General features: G+C 46.7%; 1 pseudogene; it reads right to left on the bottom strand.

Moving 5' to 3' along the window:
• Positions 1 to 1,534: 1,534 nt before the first annotated feature.
• LOC101031326 (ferritin light chain pseudogene) lies at positions 1,535 to 2,358 on the bottom strand (annotated as a pseudogene).
• Between the last annotated feature and the right edge of the window lie 16,683 nt (positions 2,359 to 19,041).

The following is a 19,041-nucleotide window of genomic DNA, read 5'->3' as shown; positions in this document are numbered from 1 at the left end:
CTCTGGTTCCTAGGATCTGGAGCAAGTCGAAGGTGAGGGCAGGAGGTGAGCAACTCTGAGAGGAGGCTGAGTGGAGCCCGGCAGAGGTCAGAGTCTATTAGGTGAGGTCCTCCAAGGCTCAGCACCATCAGGGAGGAGAGCAGCCCCAGTGCAGGGGCTATTGTCAGCCTTGCTCTTTTTTTTTTTTTTTTTTTTTTTTCTTTCCTTCCTATCCTTGGGGAGGAGCTAGAAGTCAGAGAGAAAGACACTCAGGACTTCCCATCCCAGTAGATAAAGGTGAGGAAAGAAGCAGCAGCAGCCACAAGCCAGTATTCTAGAGCAGCTTTGGGTTCCTGTCAAGATCCGCTTGGAGAAGGAAGTGGTTGTGGGGCTGGAGGGCCGGGCCTGTTCCTGAGCTGGCTGCTGGCAGCACAGCAATGAGGCAACACTGAGAACCATGGCACGAGGCCCAGTCCTGCTGCTAAACCAACTGTGTGGCCTTGCATAAGTCACTTCACCCCTTGGGCCTCCATGTCTCCACTTTGGAAAGGAGTGTTGGGATGATGTTAAGGGTTTGCAACCTTCTAACATGAAGAATTCTTTTTTTTTTTTTTTTTTTTTTTTTGAAACGGAGTTTCGCTCTTGTTACCCAGGCTGGAGTGCAACGGCGCGATCTCGGCTCACCGCAACCTCCGCCTCCTGGGTTCAGGCAATTCTCCTGCCTCAGCCTCCTGAGTAGCTGGGATTACAGGCACGTACCACCACGCCCAGCTAATTTTTTGTATTTTTAGTAGAGACAGGGTTTCACCATGTTGACCAGGATGGTCTCGATCTCTTGACTTCGTGATCCACCCACCTCGGCCTCCCAAAGTGCTGGGATTACAGGTTTGAGCCACCGCGCCCGGCCTGAAGAATTCTTTTTAAAAGCAAAAAAATTTCAAAGACCACGTGACAGTAGTGTTCATTTTGGCATCAGTTGATTTAAAAAATACAAAATTAGTGCCTATAATCCCAGCTACTCAGGAGGCTGAGGCAGGAGAATTGCCTGAACCCAGGAGGCGGAGGTTGCGGTGAGCCGAGATCACACCATTGCACTCCAGCCTGGGTAACAAGAGTGAAACTCCGTCTCAAAAAAAACAAAACAAAATTAGGCTGGGTATAGTGGCTCATGCTTATAATTCCACCACTATGGGAGGCCAAGGCAGGAGGATCACCTGAAATCAGGAGATCGAGACCAGCCTGGCCAACATGGTGAAACTCCATTGCTACCAAAAATTCAAAAAGTAGCGGGGTGTAGTGGCACGTGCATGTAATCCCAGCCACTTGGGAGGCTGAAGTGGGAGGATCATTTGAACCTGGGAGGCAGAGGTTCAAGACTGCATTAAAAAAAAATTAGACAGGCGTGGTGGCATTCGCCTGTAGTCCCATCTATTTGGGAGGCTGAGGCAGAAGGATCACTTGAGCCCAGGAGTTTGAGTTTGCAGTGAGCTGTGGTCCGCCTGCAAATCGCTGCTGCAATCCAGCTTGGACAATATAGCGAGATTCCAGTGCTTTTTTTTTTTCTGCTTCAAAAAGCTTTAGTTCCATTTGTTCCAAGGCTTGTTAGGGTAGTTAGAAAGCTGCCTAGTGGCTGGAGGGAGAGGCTTAGGCAGAAGCCTTGTTACTTTGCAAGGGCCCCTTCAAAAGTCGCTGGGCTCAATAGGCTCTTAGTCGTGCTTGAGAGTGAGCCTTTCGAAGAGATACCCGCCCAGCCCAGCCTGTGGGCTGGCCAGCCTGCAGAGGTTGGTCAGGTGGTCACCCATCTTCTTGATGAGTTTCACTTCCTCATCTAGGAAGTGACTCTCTGGGAGGTCACAGAGATGGGGGTCCACGCGGGCAGAATCCTGGGCATGAAGATCCAAAAGGGCCTGGTTCAAATTTTTCTCCAGGGCCATGGCGGCTTCCATGGCGTCCAGGGTTTTACCCCATTCATCTTGAGCCGGCTTCTTGATGTCCTGGAAGAGAGCATGGCCACTGCACTGGTTTTGCATCTTCAGGAGATGCTCGTAGCCCTCGCCCTTCACCTCGGTCAATTCGCAGAACAAGTGGCTCATGCCTTCCAGAGCCACATCATCGCAGTCGAAATAGTAGCCCAGAGAGAGGTAGGTGTAGGAGGCCTGCAGGGACACATGGACCGGGAGGTCAATGGCTGCCTCCACATGCATGGAATAATTCTGACGAATCTGGGAGCTCATGGTTGGTCGGCAAGAAAGAGCTAACCACAAAAACAGTGTTGGCAGGTCCCCAGAAGCAGGAGACGGCCGAGAAGATGGTCCCGGAGGTTGCAAGTGGAGAGGAAATCAGAGGGCGATCAGAGGCTGGAAGAAAGAGTCCCTGGAATCTGTTCCGCCCAAACACTGTTTAAGCAAGAGACAGATCCGCAGGACTGCCGAACTGCCCCATCTCTATTTTTTTAAAAAAAGGAAAAATACGGCCAGGTGCGGTGACTCATACCTGTAATCCCAGCACTTTGGGAGGCCGAGGCCGGCAGATCATGAGGTTAGGAGTTCAAGATCAGCCTGGTTAACATACTGAAACCCCATCTCTACTAAAAACTACAAAAATTAGCCTGGCACGGTGGCAGGCACCTGTAATCCCAGCTACTCGGGAGGCTGAGGCCAGAGAATTGCTTGAACCTGGGCGGCAGAGGTTGCAGTGAGCCAAAATTGTGCCACTGCACTCCAGCCTGGGTGACAGAGTGAGACTTCATCTCAGAAAAAAAAAAAAAAAAAGGAAAAATACAGCCTTGTGCGGTGGCTCAAGCTTGTAATCCTAGCACTTTGGGAGGTCAAGGAGAGAGGATCAACTGAGGTCAGGAGTTCGAGACCAGTCTGGCCAATATGATGAAACACTGTCTCTACTAAAAATACAAAAATTAGCCAGGCGTGGTGGTGCAAACCTGTAATCCTAGCTACTCGGGAGGCTGAGGCAGGAGAATCAACTGAACCTGGAAGGCAGATCCTAGCTACTCAAGAGGCTGAGGCAAGAGAATCACCTGAATCTGGGAGGCGGAGGTTGCAGAGAGCCGAGATGGCACCACTGCACTCCAGCCTGGGCAACATAATGAGATCCCATCTCTATTTATTTATTTATTTTTTTTGAGATGGTGTCTCACTCCGTTGCCCAGGCTGGATCACAGTAGTATGATCTCGATTCACTGAAACCTCCGCCCCCCGGGTTCAAGCGATTCTCCTGCCTCAGCCTCCTGAGTACCTGGGATTACAGGTTCCTGCCACTGTGTCAGGCTAATTTTTTAGTATTTTTAGTAGAGACCATCTTGGCCAGGCTAGTCTTGATCTCCTGACCTCATGATCCACCCTCCTCAGCCTCCCAAAGTTCTGGGGTTACAGGCATGAGCCACTGCGCCCAGCTATATTTTTTAAAAAAGGAAAAATACAAGGGATACAAGAGCACTGGGCCAGTGCTTGTTGTTAAAGTCCATCAATGATGCCAATATGATGGAACAAAATTTGAAAGCAGGGTGATGAGCAACATCTGTTACTTTTTGGCTGCCCAGTTTTGGAGTCCCTTCCCAGGTTTGTGGAAGACCCTATCTTTGGTGTCTAGTGAAAGCTGGAGCCTACTGCTTACCTGTCAACATAAAGGCTGAAAACACCAGATACTTCTCAGCTTCCTTTAGCTGCAGGGCTTAATCACGGTATTTGGGCTGGGCCAATCAGGTGCACTGCCCTGGACTGATGAGGCTGGACCAAGCCAGAGCCCAGCACCGAATCTTTCCGGGTGGAAGTGGCCGTAGCTATTACAGCCTTGTCCAGATTCCGGGGCAACAGCAGCAGGGTCATGCTTCAGACCCCAAACATGGTTGTGGCACAGCTGCCCAGGGTTCGGAGAACAGGCCAAGACTCTCTCGATAGCTTCTGCACCCAGTTCTGGCCATGCTCCTGGCTGCTGTCTGGCACCCTTTGCTTTCATCCATGCCCTGAACCTCGCTCTTCAGCCTTCCCAGAGACTCTGTGGGCTGCCCAGCATCCTTCTCGTCAATCCCTCTTCTGCTTAAAATCATCCAGAGCCAGTTTCTGTTGCATTTTAAAGTCAGAGTTCTGACCAATTCACAGTCTCATTTCAGTCTCCGCATCCAACTTATTTTTGTATTTTGCTTTGGTACATACGGTTCTGAGAAAAGTCTGATCATACAGATGGATAGTTATAAATAATAATGATAACAACTATTACCAGCTGGGCACAGTGGCTCTTGCCTGTCATCCCAGCACTTTAGGAGGCTGGGGCAGGTGGATCACTTGAGCTCAGCAGTTCAAGACCAGCCTGAGCAACATAGCAAGACCCCATCTCTACAAAAAAAATTTTAAGCTAGCCAGGCATGGTGGCGCATGTCTGTAGTCCCAGCTGCTTGGGAGACTGAGGTGGGAGGATTGCTTGAGCCCAGGAAGTTGAGACTGTAGTGAGCCGTGATTGTACCACTGCACTCCAGCCTGGGTGACAGAGCGAGACCCAACAACACCACCATGGAAAACTATTACGTAACACTCACCATGTGGCAGGCCCTGTCCTAATCACTTTGCATATATTCATTCACTTAACAAACCTTTTAAAGTGGGTGTATCATTAACATCCCCCTTTTATAAAAGAGAAAACTGAGGGACAGAAGAGTGATTTGTCCAAGGTCAAGGGCTTAAATCTAGGCAGTCCCAATCCAGGATTTGTGCTCTTAACTCCTGCTAAAGGATTTTTTTTCAGTTTCTGTTTTGAGATTAGAATAGCCTTCAATTAAACCAATCTAGAAGCTAGAAAGGAGAAGTAGTAGAAGTATTTGTTTCAAAGTTGAATGAGTAACTCTCAAAATACCTAACGACTGCTTTTTGTCCTCATCATAAACATAAACGTCAGGCAATAAACACTAAAACTTAGGACAAATATTAAACAAATAAGATAATGTCATCACTCTGTCAGTGGTGTTCCCTGTTATAGGCCTGGTGGTTTATGGAGGCTGGTACACGCAACTGCAGGAAGCTCTCGGCTCTTCATTGCTTTGCTCCTCTTAAGCAGACATGCCCAGGCTGGCGCAGCACTGCAACATCCGCTTGACACACCCATCTCGGTGCCAGCTGGGCTCAGAGATGCTGGGAGGAGCTTGTGTCAAAGTCTGCACAAAATTGAGTTTAGAAAAAAATTCTACACAGGTGGGGGTATGGCAAAGGGGTACAGGAGTCAACTGTGTCCCAGGCCAAAGCCGGAATAATGTCACCAAGGATTACAACCCAAAGTGTAAAATAAATATCTCTGAATCCATACTTACATAATCTTTATTTTAAAAAGAATAAAAATAGGCTGGGTGCGGTGGCTCATGCCTGTAATCCCAGCACTTTGGGAGGCCGAGGTGGGCAGATCACCTGAGGTTGGGAGTTTGAGACCAGCCTGACCAATACGGTGAAACCCCATCTCTACCAAAAATACAAAAATTAGCCAAGCATGATGGCAGGTGCATATAATCCCAGCTACCTAGGAGGCTGAGGCAGGAGAATTGCTTGAACCCAGGAGGTGGAGGTTGCAGTGATCTGAGATTGTGCCACTGCACTCTTGGGCAACAGAGTGAGACTCCATCTCAAAAAATAAATAAATAAATAAATAAATAAATAAAACACTATATCAGCTAGGTAATCAAAGTCAACATCAACACTCATAAATCATGTTGATAATACATACCCTTGATATATCATGAAAATGACACCTTTATCTCTGCGATCTTCCTTCCCAAGTCTCATAGCTCCAGTCTACTTGTGAGAAAACCATCAGATAAATCTCACTAGAGGGCCATCCTACAAAGTGCTCCAAAACTCAGAAGGTTATCAAAAACAAGGAAAGTCTGAAAAATTGTCACAACCAAGAGAAACCTAAGGAAATATGACACCAAAATGTAAGGTACTATCTTAAATAGGATCCTGGGACAGACAAAAAGCCTTTAGGTAAAAACTAAGAAAATATGAATAAACTATGGACTTTAGTTAATAACATGTCAACATTAATCTATCAATTGTGACAAATGTACCTTCTCAATGTAAGATGTTAATAATAGGAGAAAATGGATGTGGGAAAGGCAAAGGTAACATGGGAACTCTATTATTTGCTCCATGTTTTTGCAAATCTAAAGTTTTCCTAAAAAATAAATCTATTAATAAAAAATAAAATTGGCTGCCCTCCTAAAAAATTAGTTTACCTGATGATGCCACTTAAACCATCAAGGTCTTGATATGCTAAAAATAAGTATTTAACACATTCATATTGTTATGGACTAAACTGTCTAATATACTTTTTTAGAGACAGAGTCTTGCTGTGATGCCCAGGCTGGATAGAGTGCAGTGGCTATTCACAGGCACCACCACAGTGTATTAAAACTTTGAACTCCTAGGCCAAGTGCAGTGGCTCACACCTGTAATCTCAGCACTTTGGGAGGCCAAGGTGAGCAGATCACCTGAGATGGGGAGTTCAAGATCAGTCTGACCAACATGGAGAAACCCCAACTCTACTAAAAATACAAAATTAGTCAGGCGTGGTGGCGCGTGCCTGTAATCCCAGCTACCAGCCAGTACGGAGGCTGAGGCAGGAGAATCACTTGAACCCAGGAGGCAGAGGTTGCTGTGAACCGAGATCACGCCATTGTACTCCAGCCTGGGCAACAAGAGCAAAACCCTGTCTCAAAAAAAACCCCAAAAACCTAACTCCTGGGCTCAAGTGATCTCCTACCTCAACCTCCCAAGTAACTGAAACTACAGGCGGATGGCACCATACTTGTCTAATTTTTCAAATTTTCTTGTAGAGATAAGGTCTCACTATGTTGCCCAGGCTGGTCTTGAACTCAAGCTATCCTCCCGGCTTAGCCTCCCAAAGTGCTGGGATAATAGGTGTGAGCCACCAAACCTGGTCCCTAAACATTTTTTTGTGTTTGTTTTGTTTTGTTTTGAGATGGAGTCTTGCTCTGTTGCCCAGGCTGGGGTGCAGTGGCACAACCTTGGCTCACTGCAACCTCTGCCTCCCAGGTTCAAGCGATCCTCCTCCCTCAGCCCCACTAGTAGTAGCTGGGATTACAGGCACACGCCACCATGCCTGGCTAATTTTTGTATTCTTAGTAGAGATGGGGTTTCACCATGTTGGCCAGGCTGTTCTCAAACTCCTGACCTCAGGTGACCCACCTGCCTCAGTCTCGCCAAGTTCTGGGGTTGCAGGTGTGAGCCACCACGTCAGGCCCCTAAACATTTTAATAGCTGTTTAAAAACATATTTAAATAGGCCGGGCGCGGTGGCTCAAGCCTGTAATCCCAGCACTTTGGGAGGCTGAGGCGGGTGGATCACGAGGTCGAGAGATCGAGACCAACCATGGTCAACATGGTGAAACCCCGTCTCTACTAAAAATACAAAAAATTAGCTGGGCATGGTGGTGCGTGCCTATAATCCCAGCTACTCAGGAGGCTGAGGCAGGAGAATTGCCTGAACCCAGGAGGCGGAGGTTGCGGTGAGCCGAGATCGCGCCATTGCACTCCAGCCTGGGTAACAAGAGCGAAACTCCGTCTCAAAAAAAAAAAAAACAAACAAACAAACAAACAAAAAAAAACATATTTAAATAGGGCCAAAGTCTGTAATCTCAGCACTTTGGGAGGCCGAGGCAGGAGGATTGCTTGAGCCCGGGAGTTCGAGACCAGCCTGAACACATGGCAAAATCCCATATTTAAGGAATAAATAAATAAAAAATTAGCTGGGCATGGCGACATGAGCCCATAATCCCAGCTACTCTAGAGGCTGAGATGGGACCTGGGGGAGGTCAAGGCTGCAACAAACCAAGATCACGCCACTGCACTCCAGCCTGGGCAACAGAACGAGACCCTGTCTAAAAGAAAGAAAGAAAGAGCCGGGCGCGGTGGCTCAAGCCTGTAATCCCAGCACTTTGGGAGGCCGAGGCGGGTGGATCACGAGGTCAAGAGATCGAGACCATCCTGGTCAACATGGTGAAACCCCGTCTCTACTAAAAATAACAAAAAATTAGCTGGGCATGGTGGCGCGTGCCTGTCATCCCAGCTACTCAGGAGGCTGAGGCAGGAGAACTGCCTGAACCCAGGAGGCGGAGGTTGCGGTGAGCCGAGATCGGGCCATTGCACTCCAGCCTGGGTAACAAGAGCGAAACTCCGTCTCAAAAAAAAAAAGAAAGAAAGAAAGAAAGAAAAAATGTAAATATAATTGTAATGAGATGCTAATCTTTCCATTGGCACTGCTGAATTACTTCAGAGTAGGTGAGCACAGTTTGAAATCCACTAATCCACCCTGATGGAAGAAGGGAAATAAAAGATAACTCCTTGGTCTTTGTCTCTGAAACTCTCTGGATCTCTAAGGTGGAGGAAAAACTCTATGCATCAAGGCAAAGCGCTTAAAATAAACTCAGTGATTTCCCCATCCCTCCCACCGCCACCCAAGACACTGTGTGAGCAACTGTTTGAAGCCAAGGCTGCAGTTGTCTTTGTCCTGCATCTGCCTGTCAAGCCCAGCGCTCCCCAGCCATGAGAAGGGCAGAAAGCTGGAATTAAGTGGGGCAACAGATGGTTGGGACATGGCCTCTTGATGCTCAGCTGCACTGTCCAGCCTGCCAAGCTGTGTACATTTCAAACGTTTGAGGTTCAACCAAAGGAGACGAGTAATGATTTTAAATCACTTGCTGAAACACATGGTTAATCCCTGGGTAGCCAGAGAAGAGTGCTTTCAAACCCTACTTAAATCTAGTTGGGGAGCAAGGAAACCCCGTGTGCTTTCTTGGCTCTGAATCCAGATCAGGCCATCCTACGTGCAGCTGGGCATTTGTTCAGGATGGCAATGTGCATCCTGCTTTCTATGCTTTTTGAAAGGGTCAGGTGTTTCTGTCTGTGTGCTGATTTGGGGGGTCAGGGTGGGGAGAGGATAGGCTGTTCGGCAGGTAGGTTTGGACCCCGAGAAATGATGTACCATGGCATTTGCCTCCTGGTCTGGAATTGGGGAACTCCTAGGTCAGCCTGCTTCCTAAATTCCATTAGCTGTTTTTCCTGCTCTGGTTCAGATCTTTCTTCTTTCTTCATGGATGTTGCCAACAGTCCTCGGTTTCTTCTCAGTCCTGTCAGTAGGCTCTCCCACTACACAGGGGAATCTGTTATTACACAACGTCTCCCATCCTGAATATACCCTTTCCTCGCCTCTGCATCTCTCTCCAACTACTGCTCCATCTCTCCCCTTCATCACAAAGCTTCTTGGATAGGCAGGGCCAGGTGTGGTGACTCATGCCTACAATCCTAATGATTTTGGAGGCTGAGGCAGAAGGATTGTTTGAGGCTAGGAGTTGGCGACCAACCAGGGCAACATAGTTGGACACCATCTCCACAAAAAAAAAAATTAAAAACTAGCCCAGCGTGGTGGTGCACACCTGTACCCCCAGAAACTCTGGAGGCTGAGGTGGGAGGATCATTTCAGCCCAGGAGTTCAAGGCTGCAATGAGCTATGATCCTGCCACTGCATTCCAGCCTGGGTGACAGAGCGAGATCCTATCTCAAAAAAAGGAAAAAGAAAAAGAGTCTGCTCCCTGGTTTCATTCTTTCTGTTGACTCATCTGCCCCTACTGTTCCACTGAAACTTCCCTTGTAAAGGTCACCAGCAACTTACATGTTGCAAAATCTAATGGATCTATCTCTGCCCTCCTAGAACTTGACCCTTCAGTAGCATTTGACACAATTGACAACTTCCGCCTTCTGGAGGCATTCTTCCTTCTTGGTTTTAACGATGACACTCTCTCCTGGTTTTCTTCTACCTCTGTAGCCTCCTCTTCTCTGTCTCCTTGGCAGGCTTCTCCTTTACCTGACCACTACGTGTTGGGGTACTTTAGGGCTTGGTTCTGAAATAGCATCTAGTCTCTATCTGAAGCTCTCAAAATGATCCCCTCTACTCCAGAGCTCTAAATACCACCTAGATACTGATGACGCCCAATTTTACATCTCCATGCCTGAGTCCAGACTCATCCGTCCTGCTCCTGCTTTATGTCTCCACGTGGCTAAAGGCACACCAGATCATGCAATACCACAACGGAGCTCTTCATTTTCTTTATCCTCAAAGTCTCTCCCTCTTCTCTCCCCACCCCTTCACCCCTTTAACTTCTTTATCCATCTGTTTGCACAGGGCAAATTTTAGAAGTCGTCTTTCATTCTTCCTTTTCCCTCGTCTCCCACATCCAGCCCATCACCATGTTTCGTCAGTTCCCCTAATACCGCTAATACATCTTGTCTCTACCCCACTTTTCTTTCCATTTCTGCAGACACAACCTTAGTCTAAGCCACCCTCATTTCACACCTGGTCAACTGAAAAAGCCTCTTTAGTAGCCTCCCTGCTTCACAAAAGTCCCTCCCAAATTCATTCTCCACCAGAAGTGAGAATGAACACTTCAAAAATGTAATGTGGGGCTGGGTGCAGTGGCTCCTGCCTGTCATCCCAGCACTTTGGGAGGCTGAGGTGGGCAGATCACTTGAAGTCAGAAGTTCTAGTCCAGTCTGGCCAACATGAAACCCCATCTCTACTAAAAATACAAAAATTTGCTGGGCATGGAATTACACCTATAATTCTAGCTACTCAGGAGGCCGAGGCACAAGAATCACTTGAACCCAGAAGGCAGAGGTTGCAGTAAGCCAAGAAGACACCACTGCACCCCAACCTGGACAACAGAGCAAGGCTCTGTCCGCCCCCCAAAAAGTAATTTGGTGATATATAGTCATTGTCTCATTAAAGGAGTATTTATTGAGTGTCTGCTGTTCTGCTGTGTATCAGATAGTGAAATAGTCTCTGCTCTTGTGAAACTTACAGTCTCATGCTGAGAGACAAGCAATAAACATAATTAAATTAATATGTTAGAAGGTAATAACTGTATGGAAAAAAGTAGATGAGGTAAGGGGATCTCAGGGAAATAGGTCTATGTGTTTGTTGCAGGGGTTATTGTCATTTTAAATAGGGAGTAGGAAATGTTTGATCTCTAAACATCACTTTCTACTAAAAGAGTTCCTAAGAGCAATGTCTGGTCCCATGCCAGGGCTAAGAAATGCATAAGATGATTCTGAAATACCTTGTTAAACCAGAAAGCAAAGAACCTAGCAAAGACTGGGTGCCATCAAAAAGACCCAGTAGCCAACTCAAGAGATTCCCATTGGCCAAATATGGAACAATTTGAGTGTCTGAAAGAATAATGACTGCAATGGGTCAAAATATATACATGTCAAAAATACCTGAGTTCATAGTGATACTTTTAAAGTAAAGAGCACAATCCATGGGTCACTTTGGGAGATTCTAGGGAACCAATGAATTATTCTGGCATATAAAAGGACAGAATTAAGCATATAGCCTGCTTTCTCTACATGAAAATAACCAGGGAAACCAAAGAATTGATGAGGAAGAGTTCCTTTTTATAAACATATTCAAGATAAGAAATGAAGAAAACAGACTATCATCATTTTACAGCCACTAGGGAAATAATCAATCTAGGCCATGATCAGCAACAGCTTCTACCATTGCAAAAACAGGGAGAGTCAGGCTGCGTGCAGTGGACGCCTATAATCCCAGGACTTTGGGAGGCCAAGGTGGGAGGATCACCTGAGGTCAGGAGTTCAAGACCAGCCTGACCAACATGGAGAAACCCTGTCTCTACTAAAAACACAAAATTAGCCAAGCATGGCGGCACATACCTGTAATCCCAGCTACCTGGAAGTCTGGGGCAAGAGAATCACTTGAACCCGGGAGGTGGAGGTTTCGGTGAGCTGAGATGTTGCCATTGCACTCCAGTCTGGCCAGCACAGCAAGACTCTGTCTCAAAAAAGAAAGAAAAAAAAAAAAGAGAGAGAGATCCAGATATTCAGCTCCTGACGGAGGGACAAAGGACATCTTGTGAAGTGGTTTGGGTTTCCAGATAAAATACATAATGTCCAGTTAAATTTGGATTTCAAATAAATATAAAATAATTTTTAGTATAAATATAACCCAAATGTTCCATGAGCCATACATATGCTAAAAGATGTTTGAGGACCATGGGTGGTGACTCACACCTATAATGCCAGCATTTTGAGAGGCCTAGACAGGCAGATCACTTGAACCCAGGAGTTCAAGACTAGCCCGGGCAACATAGCAAGATCTCATCTTTACAAAAAATAGCAAAATTAGCTGGGCAAGGTGGTGCATGCCTGTGGTCCCAGCTCCCTGGGAGGCTGAGGTGGGAGGATCACTTGAGCCTGGGAGGTAGAGTCTGCAGTGCACTGAGATTGCCACCGCACTCCAGCCTGGGCAACATAGCGAGACCCTGTTTCAAAAAAAAAAAAAGCTCATTATCTGAAATTAAAATTTAACTGGGCATCTTGTATTTTTACATGCTACACCTGGCAACCTTAGAAGTAGTCAGGCCAAAATAGTCACACCTGATCCCACTTTAACCTCAGACTCTGACTACCAGGAAATACAGCAACATCGTAACCAGCAACATTCAGACTGAGAAACTTTGTCCTGCAGAACAGACAACTCAACTTTTTGAACATGTAGAAAAAGAGACCAAATTTTGTTTAGATTCTGATTCAGAAAATCAAGGGTAGGTGCAGCCACTACAAAAAATAGTCTGGCTTCTGAGATCCCCCTTCCTCTGACTCCAGGCTTCCCCTGGGGTCTCACATCATAGTGCGCAACACCAAACCACTTTGAATTGAGGCTCCTTAGAGGCAATCTTGAGAGATACTTGGAGCCAAGTCTTGTTTTACGAAACCCCCGGTTACAAGTGGAGGGGTGATGTGAGAATGGGAGAAAAAACTAAGATCCTACTTTTTGAGGTGGGATGAGATGAGAGCTGAGGTCCAGCAACTACAGTGTGAGAGGGCACTTTGGGGAAGGAGCAGAGATTTTTTTTTGTTTGTTTGTTTTGTTTTGTTTTGTTTTTTTGAGACGGAGTTTCGCTCTTGTTACCCAGGCTGGAGTGCAATGGCGCAATCTCGGCTCACCGCAACCTCCGCGTCCTGGGTTCAGGCAATTCTCCTGCCTCAGCCTCCCAAGTAGCTGGGATTACAGGCACGCACCACCATGCCCAGCTAATTTTTTGTATTTTTAGTAGAGACGGGGTTTCACCATGTCGACCAGGATGGTCTCTATCTCTTGACCTCATGATTCACCCACCTCGGCCTCCCGAAGTGCTGGGATTACAGGCTTGAGCCACCGTGCCCGGCCAGAGATGTTTTTAAAAGGCAGCGATTGGAAAGTTTTTGTTGGTGATGTGTGATGTCTGCGCCTCCTTTTCCTGCTCATGCATTTGGAGCAGGGTAATTTAGATGCTGGGCTGAATCTCCAGGACTTAGAAGTATGGATGAAGGCCGGGTGCAGTGGCTCATGCCTGTAATCCTAGCGCTTTGGAGGTCAAGGCGGGTGGATCACTTGAGGTCAGGAGTTCAAGACCAGCCTGGACAACATGGTGAAACCCTGCCTCTACTAAAAATACAAAAATTAGCTGGCCATGGTTGTGCATGCCTATAATCCCAGCTACTTGGGAGGCTGAGGCAGGAGAATCACTTGAACCTGGGAGGCGGAGGTTGCAGTGAGCTGAGATTGTACCACTCACAATCTCAGGGGGCAGAGTAAGACTCCATCTCAAAACAACAACAACAACAACAAACAATGAGAAGGGTGGATGACAAAGTCATGGCTACCTTCAGGCCATATCACACCAGATTCTATTTAGATCTGTCTCCCTGCTAGGAACCCCTCAAGGGTACAGACTGTGTTTCCAGCTTTAGATTCCCTACTGCCTATTAAAGTGCCTATCACTTCATGCATATCTGTTGAGTGAATAAATGAGTGAATGAAGCCCCATCATTTACAAAGATGGTGGTCTTCTGATATAACAAATTGTGGTCATCAGGTATACGATTGCCTTACGGAACAGTGAACTTAACCTTTGCCATTTTCACACACCAGGAAGGAATATTCTAGACTTAGCAACTAGGCTCGGGCTGGGCATGGTGGCTCAAACTTGTAATCCCAGCACTTGAAGCGGCTGGGATAAGAGAATCGCTTGAGCCCAGGAGACCAGCCTGGGCAACATGGCGAGACCCTGTCTCTACAAAAAATAAAAAATTAGCTGGGCATGGTGGCATGTGCTTAGAGTCCCAGAAACAGGAGGCTGAGGTGGGAGGATGGCTTGAGCCTGGGAGGTTGAAGCTGCAGTGTGAGTCGTGATTGTGCCACTGCACTCCTGCCGGGGCAATAGAGCAAGACCCTGTCTCAAAAAAGAGAGAGAGAGAAAATAAAATAAAATTAAATAAAATTTAAAAGTGCATAGACCATATTTGGACAATTTAACAAATAATTACAAAGCAGCCCTCTGTGTAACCACACTCGAGTCAAGAAATAGTAATGGCTGGATATGGCAGTTTATGCCTGTAATCCCAACACTTAAGGAGGCCGAAGTGGGAGAATTGCTTGAGCCCAGGAGTTAAAGGCTGCAGTGAGTTACGGTTGCACCACTGCACTCCAGCCTGGATGGCAGCACAAGACCCTGTCAAAAAAGAAAGAAAAGAAAAGAAAAAGAGAGAGAGAGGCCGGGTGCGGTGGCTCAAGCCTGTAATCCCAGCACTTTGGGAGGCCGAGGCGGGTGGATCACGAGGTCGAGAGATCGAGACCATCCTGGTCAACATGGTGAAACCCCGTCTCTACTAAAAATACAAAAAATTAGCTGGGCATGGTGGCACGTGCCTGTAATCCCAGCTACTCAGGAGGCTGAAGCAGGAGAATTGCTTGAACCCAGGAGGCGGAGGTTGCGGTGAGCCGAGATCGCGCCATTGCACTCCAGCCTGGGTAACAAGAGTGAAACTCCGTCTCAAAAAAAAAAAAAAAAGAAAAAGAAAAAGAGAGAGAGAAGGTTCAGCTCACTGGGGCTGAAGCCCTGGAGTCACTTTCCCAGGCATCTGAGACACTTTCCTCTGTGAACGGAAAGCCAGCCTGCTTCCCGTTTTCTCCTGCAGTGCAGCTTTGGGAGTGTCTGCGGTGTACGTGTCTTGTGATGCGTTATGGGAGCTGTGATGAGGCTCACATCCCAATCAGAAGATGCCCTTGGAAGGAGGACCCTGGACAAGGCAGGAAAAATAATGAGGGAAATCAGGAGTCTGGAAAGCCCTGGCAGCCATGAAAGTTTTGAGCCTGCACCGGTCACCATCTGTATACTCAAGAGAAAGAAAGAAGAAATGAAATATACCGCTCCCTTCACCCCAAGCCTCTACCTAGAAAGAAGAAAAACACAAAGAAAAAAACATGAGAGAAAGGCTGCCATGTGAGAACCCTGGGCTTGACTTAAAAGGTTCTCCTTCTATGACATGATGTCACAAGTCATTTTTTATATCTGAATAACATTGTTCTTCTGCAGCATCATCTTATAAGCTAAAAATGTATCCCATTGGTGTTGCTATTAAAATATTTTGGTTTTTTCTCCCTGAGGTTTTTAGGGGAAAAACTAAGTCTTAATCTTTTTTTTTTTCCTGCATAATCATACATTTTATTCCTCAGACATGGTCCTGAAAGACTCTGAATGGTCCAAAAACTCATATTCGCCTGCAAAGGTGGAGGTTTTCACCACCAGCAGTGCACAAAAAAACTGACGCTATGAGTTAGGCAGGCATTATTCGGTGAGGAGGACTAGAAAGGCGTAGAGACAGCGGCAGCACAGACACAGTAGTCAGAAGGCACCCCAGGCTGCAGACTTTGGGAGGGCAGAGACCATCCACCATTGACACATAGTAGGTGTTCTGTACAGGTTTGTTGAATGAATAAATGAAAAGAAAGACTATCACACTTCTATAATGATAGAAAGACTATCCCTATCATATATATGCAAGCCACCATGCCTGGCCAAAAAAAAAAAAATTAAATTATTTCTTAAAAAAGTGAAAAAACAGGCCGGACATGGTGGTTCACAGTCCTACTACTTCGGGAAGCCAAGGTGGGTGAATTGCCTGAGCTCGGGAGTTTGAGACCAGCCTGGGCAACATCATGAAACCCTGTCTCTACTAAAATACGAAAAATTAGCCAGGCGAGGTGACATGTGTCTGTAATCCCAGCTACTTGGGAGGCTGAGGCAGGAGAATTGCTTGAACCCTGGAGACAGAGGTTGCAGTGAGCTGAGATTGCACCACTGCACTCCAGGCTGGGTGACAGAATGAGACTCCATCTCTTAAAGATAAATAAATAAATAATTTTTTAAAAGTAAAAAAATTCTAGAAAAAAGAAGCCCAGGTTATCCATTGTTCAGTCTCACATAGGACCTGAAAATGGCATTTCCAGGTGCTTCTCAAGGAAGCTGAATCCATTTCACCGGAGTAAGAGGTACTAGAGCCAGCACCAGACTTCATCAGGAAACTCCAGCACTCTTGGGAACAGCATTGGAATCCCAGGGAATTTGAAGGTATTGCTTTTTTTTTTTTTTTTTTTTTTTTTTTTTTTAAATAAATTAGGAAATTCCACCCTTCAAGTAAAGACTACAGATTTTTTTTTGTGCAAGCTGATAAAACCTCAGCTTTGGGAGGCTGTGTTAGTTTCCCTGTGCTGCCATCACAAAATAAACAAACTGGGTTGCGTAAGACAACGGAAATTCCTTGTCTCACAGTTCTAGAAGCTGCATGTCTAAAATCAAGGTGTCGGCAACGTGGTGCTTCCTCTGGCAGATGCCACAGAGCCCTTCCTTGCCTCTTCCTAGTTGCTGGTAGTTTGCCTTGGCTTGCAGCAGCAGTGGCCCAGGCTCTCCCTGTGGTTCTCTGTCTTCACACGCTATCTTCTTATGACACCAGTCATGTTGGATTAGGGGTCCATCCTACTCCACTGTGACCTAACCTTAACTCATGACATCTGCAATGACCTATTTCCAAATAAGGTCAGACTCTGAGGTACTGGGTTAAGGGATTAAAATTTCAACATATCTTTTTTTGTTTTTTTGGGATGGAGTCTTGCTCTGTTGCCCAGACTGGAGTGCAGTGGCATGATCCTGGCTCACTGCAACCTCCGCCTCCCGGGTTCAAGTGATTCTCCTGCCTCAGCCTCCCAAGTAGCTGGGATTACAGTCATGCATCACCAGACCTGACTAATTTTTGTATCTTTTTTTTTTTTTTGAGACGGGAGTTTCGCTCTTATTACCCAGGCTGGAGTGCAATGGATGGCGCGATCTCAGCTCATCGCAACCTCCGCGTCCTGTGTTCAGGCAATTCTCCTGCCTCAGCCTCCTGAGTAGCTGGGATTACAGGCACGTGCCACCATGCCCAGCCAATTTTTTGTATTTTTTTTTTTGTAGAGACGGGGTTTCACCATGTTGACCAGGATGGTCTCGATCTCTTGACCTCGTGATCCACCCGCCTCGGCCTCCCAAAGTGCTGGGATTACAGGCTTGAGCCACCGCGCCCGGCCTCCTAATTTTTGTATGTTTAAGTAGAGATGTTGTTTCACCATGTTAGCCAGGCTGGTCTCAAACTCCTGACCTCAGGTGAACTGCTGGCATTGCCTCTCAAAGTGCTGGGATTACAGGCATGAGCCACCACGCTCTGCCTAATATATCTTTTTGAGGGGATCATAATTTAATTCATAACAGAGACATCTTAGGGGAACATGATCCAGTTAAAACTGAGTTCAATTCAGTGTCTCAATAGGCAAAGAGAATCAAATTGTTACCTGCTTGGTCACTGCATTCCACCCGAATCTGATGACGCTTTTCTGTTCTCTGGTACCTACTTTCACCATAGCACCTGTCATAATATAGCATAGTTTACCATCTGTCATTTTTATCAGGCTGTATGTCTTGGCTGTTACTTTCCTTTTTTTTTTTTTTTTTTTCCGAGATGGAGTCTCATTCTGTCACCCAGGCTGGAGTGCAATGGTGGGATCTCAGCTCACTGCAACCTTCACCTCCCAGGTTCAAGCAATTCTCCTGCCTCAACCTCTAAAATAGCTGGGACTACAGGCGCTCACTAGCACACCCAGGTAATTTTCATATTTTTAGTAAAGATGAGGTTTCACCATGTTGACCAGGCTAGTCTTGAGCTCCTGACCTCAAGTAATCCTCCCATTTGGCCTCCCACAGTGCTAGGATTACAGGCATGAGCCACCGTGCCTGGCCTTATTTCCCTTTTTTTTTTTTTTTTTTTTTTTTTTGAGTCGGAGTTTCGCTCTTGTTACCCAGGCTGGAGTGCAATGGCGCGATCTCGGCTCACCGCAACCTCCGCCTCCTGGGTTCAGGCAATTCTCCTGCCTCAGCCTCCTGAGTAGCTGGGATGACAGGCACGCGCCACCATGCCCAGCTAATTTTTTGTATTTTTAGTAGAGACGGGGTTTCACCATGTTGACCAGGATGGTCTCGATCTCCCGACCTCGTGATCCACCCACCTCGGCCTCCCAAAGTGCTGGGATTACAGGCTTGAGCCACCGCGCCCGGCCCCTTATTTCCCTTTTTATTACCTCTGTCTAGCACCACAGCAGGCACACAAGCTTCCTGAATAAAATGAATGTCATGTCACCAATCATTTTGGAGATAGTCAATGACTACTTACACAGCTTCCTTAAAAGCCACACAATTTCTGCTTAGTGCCCTTAACAGCTCTCTCTCTGCTCACACCTCATTCCAGGCAACCTATAGAATTGGCTGTGCTCTTTAATTTGTGAAATACCTTGGCTCCCACCTTCCTGCCTATCCCTCTTGCTCAATTCCAGTTGCCTCAGTTTCCGTGGGTTGCCACCTACCAGTTTTCCCAGTGAGCAGTGACAATGGGTGTCAGTTTCACTTCTGCCCGTGGGTGCTTCCTCCTGACTGTCCTCGCTCCTCCCTTGGCAGCTAGTGCACGAGCCAGGCCTGGTCACCCCACCCAAGTCAATACTCAGCACCCCGGGCTCCTGCTCAGCTGAGAGAGTGGGTCAGACAGTCTATGACCTCCCTTAATTTTTTTTATTTATTGAAGTCCCTCCTAATTTAGTTATTTATTTTGACAGCTTTATCAAGATA

The sequence above is a fragment of the Saimiri boliviensis genome, chromosome 2 (assembly GCF_048565385.1).
Source record: "Saimiri boliviensis isolate mSaiBol1 chromosome 2, mSaiBol1.pri, whole genome shotgun sequence".
In the NCBI taxonomy this organism is placed as follows: domain Eukaryota; kingdom Metazoa; phylum Chordata; class Mammalia; order Primates; family Cebidae; genus Saimiri; species Saimiri boliviensis.
Note: the sequence above shows the minus strand (reverse complement) of the source record. Positions and strands in the feature narration are given on the sequence as shown.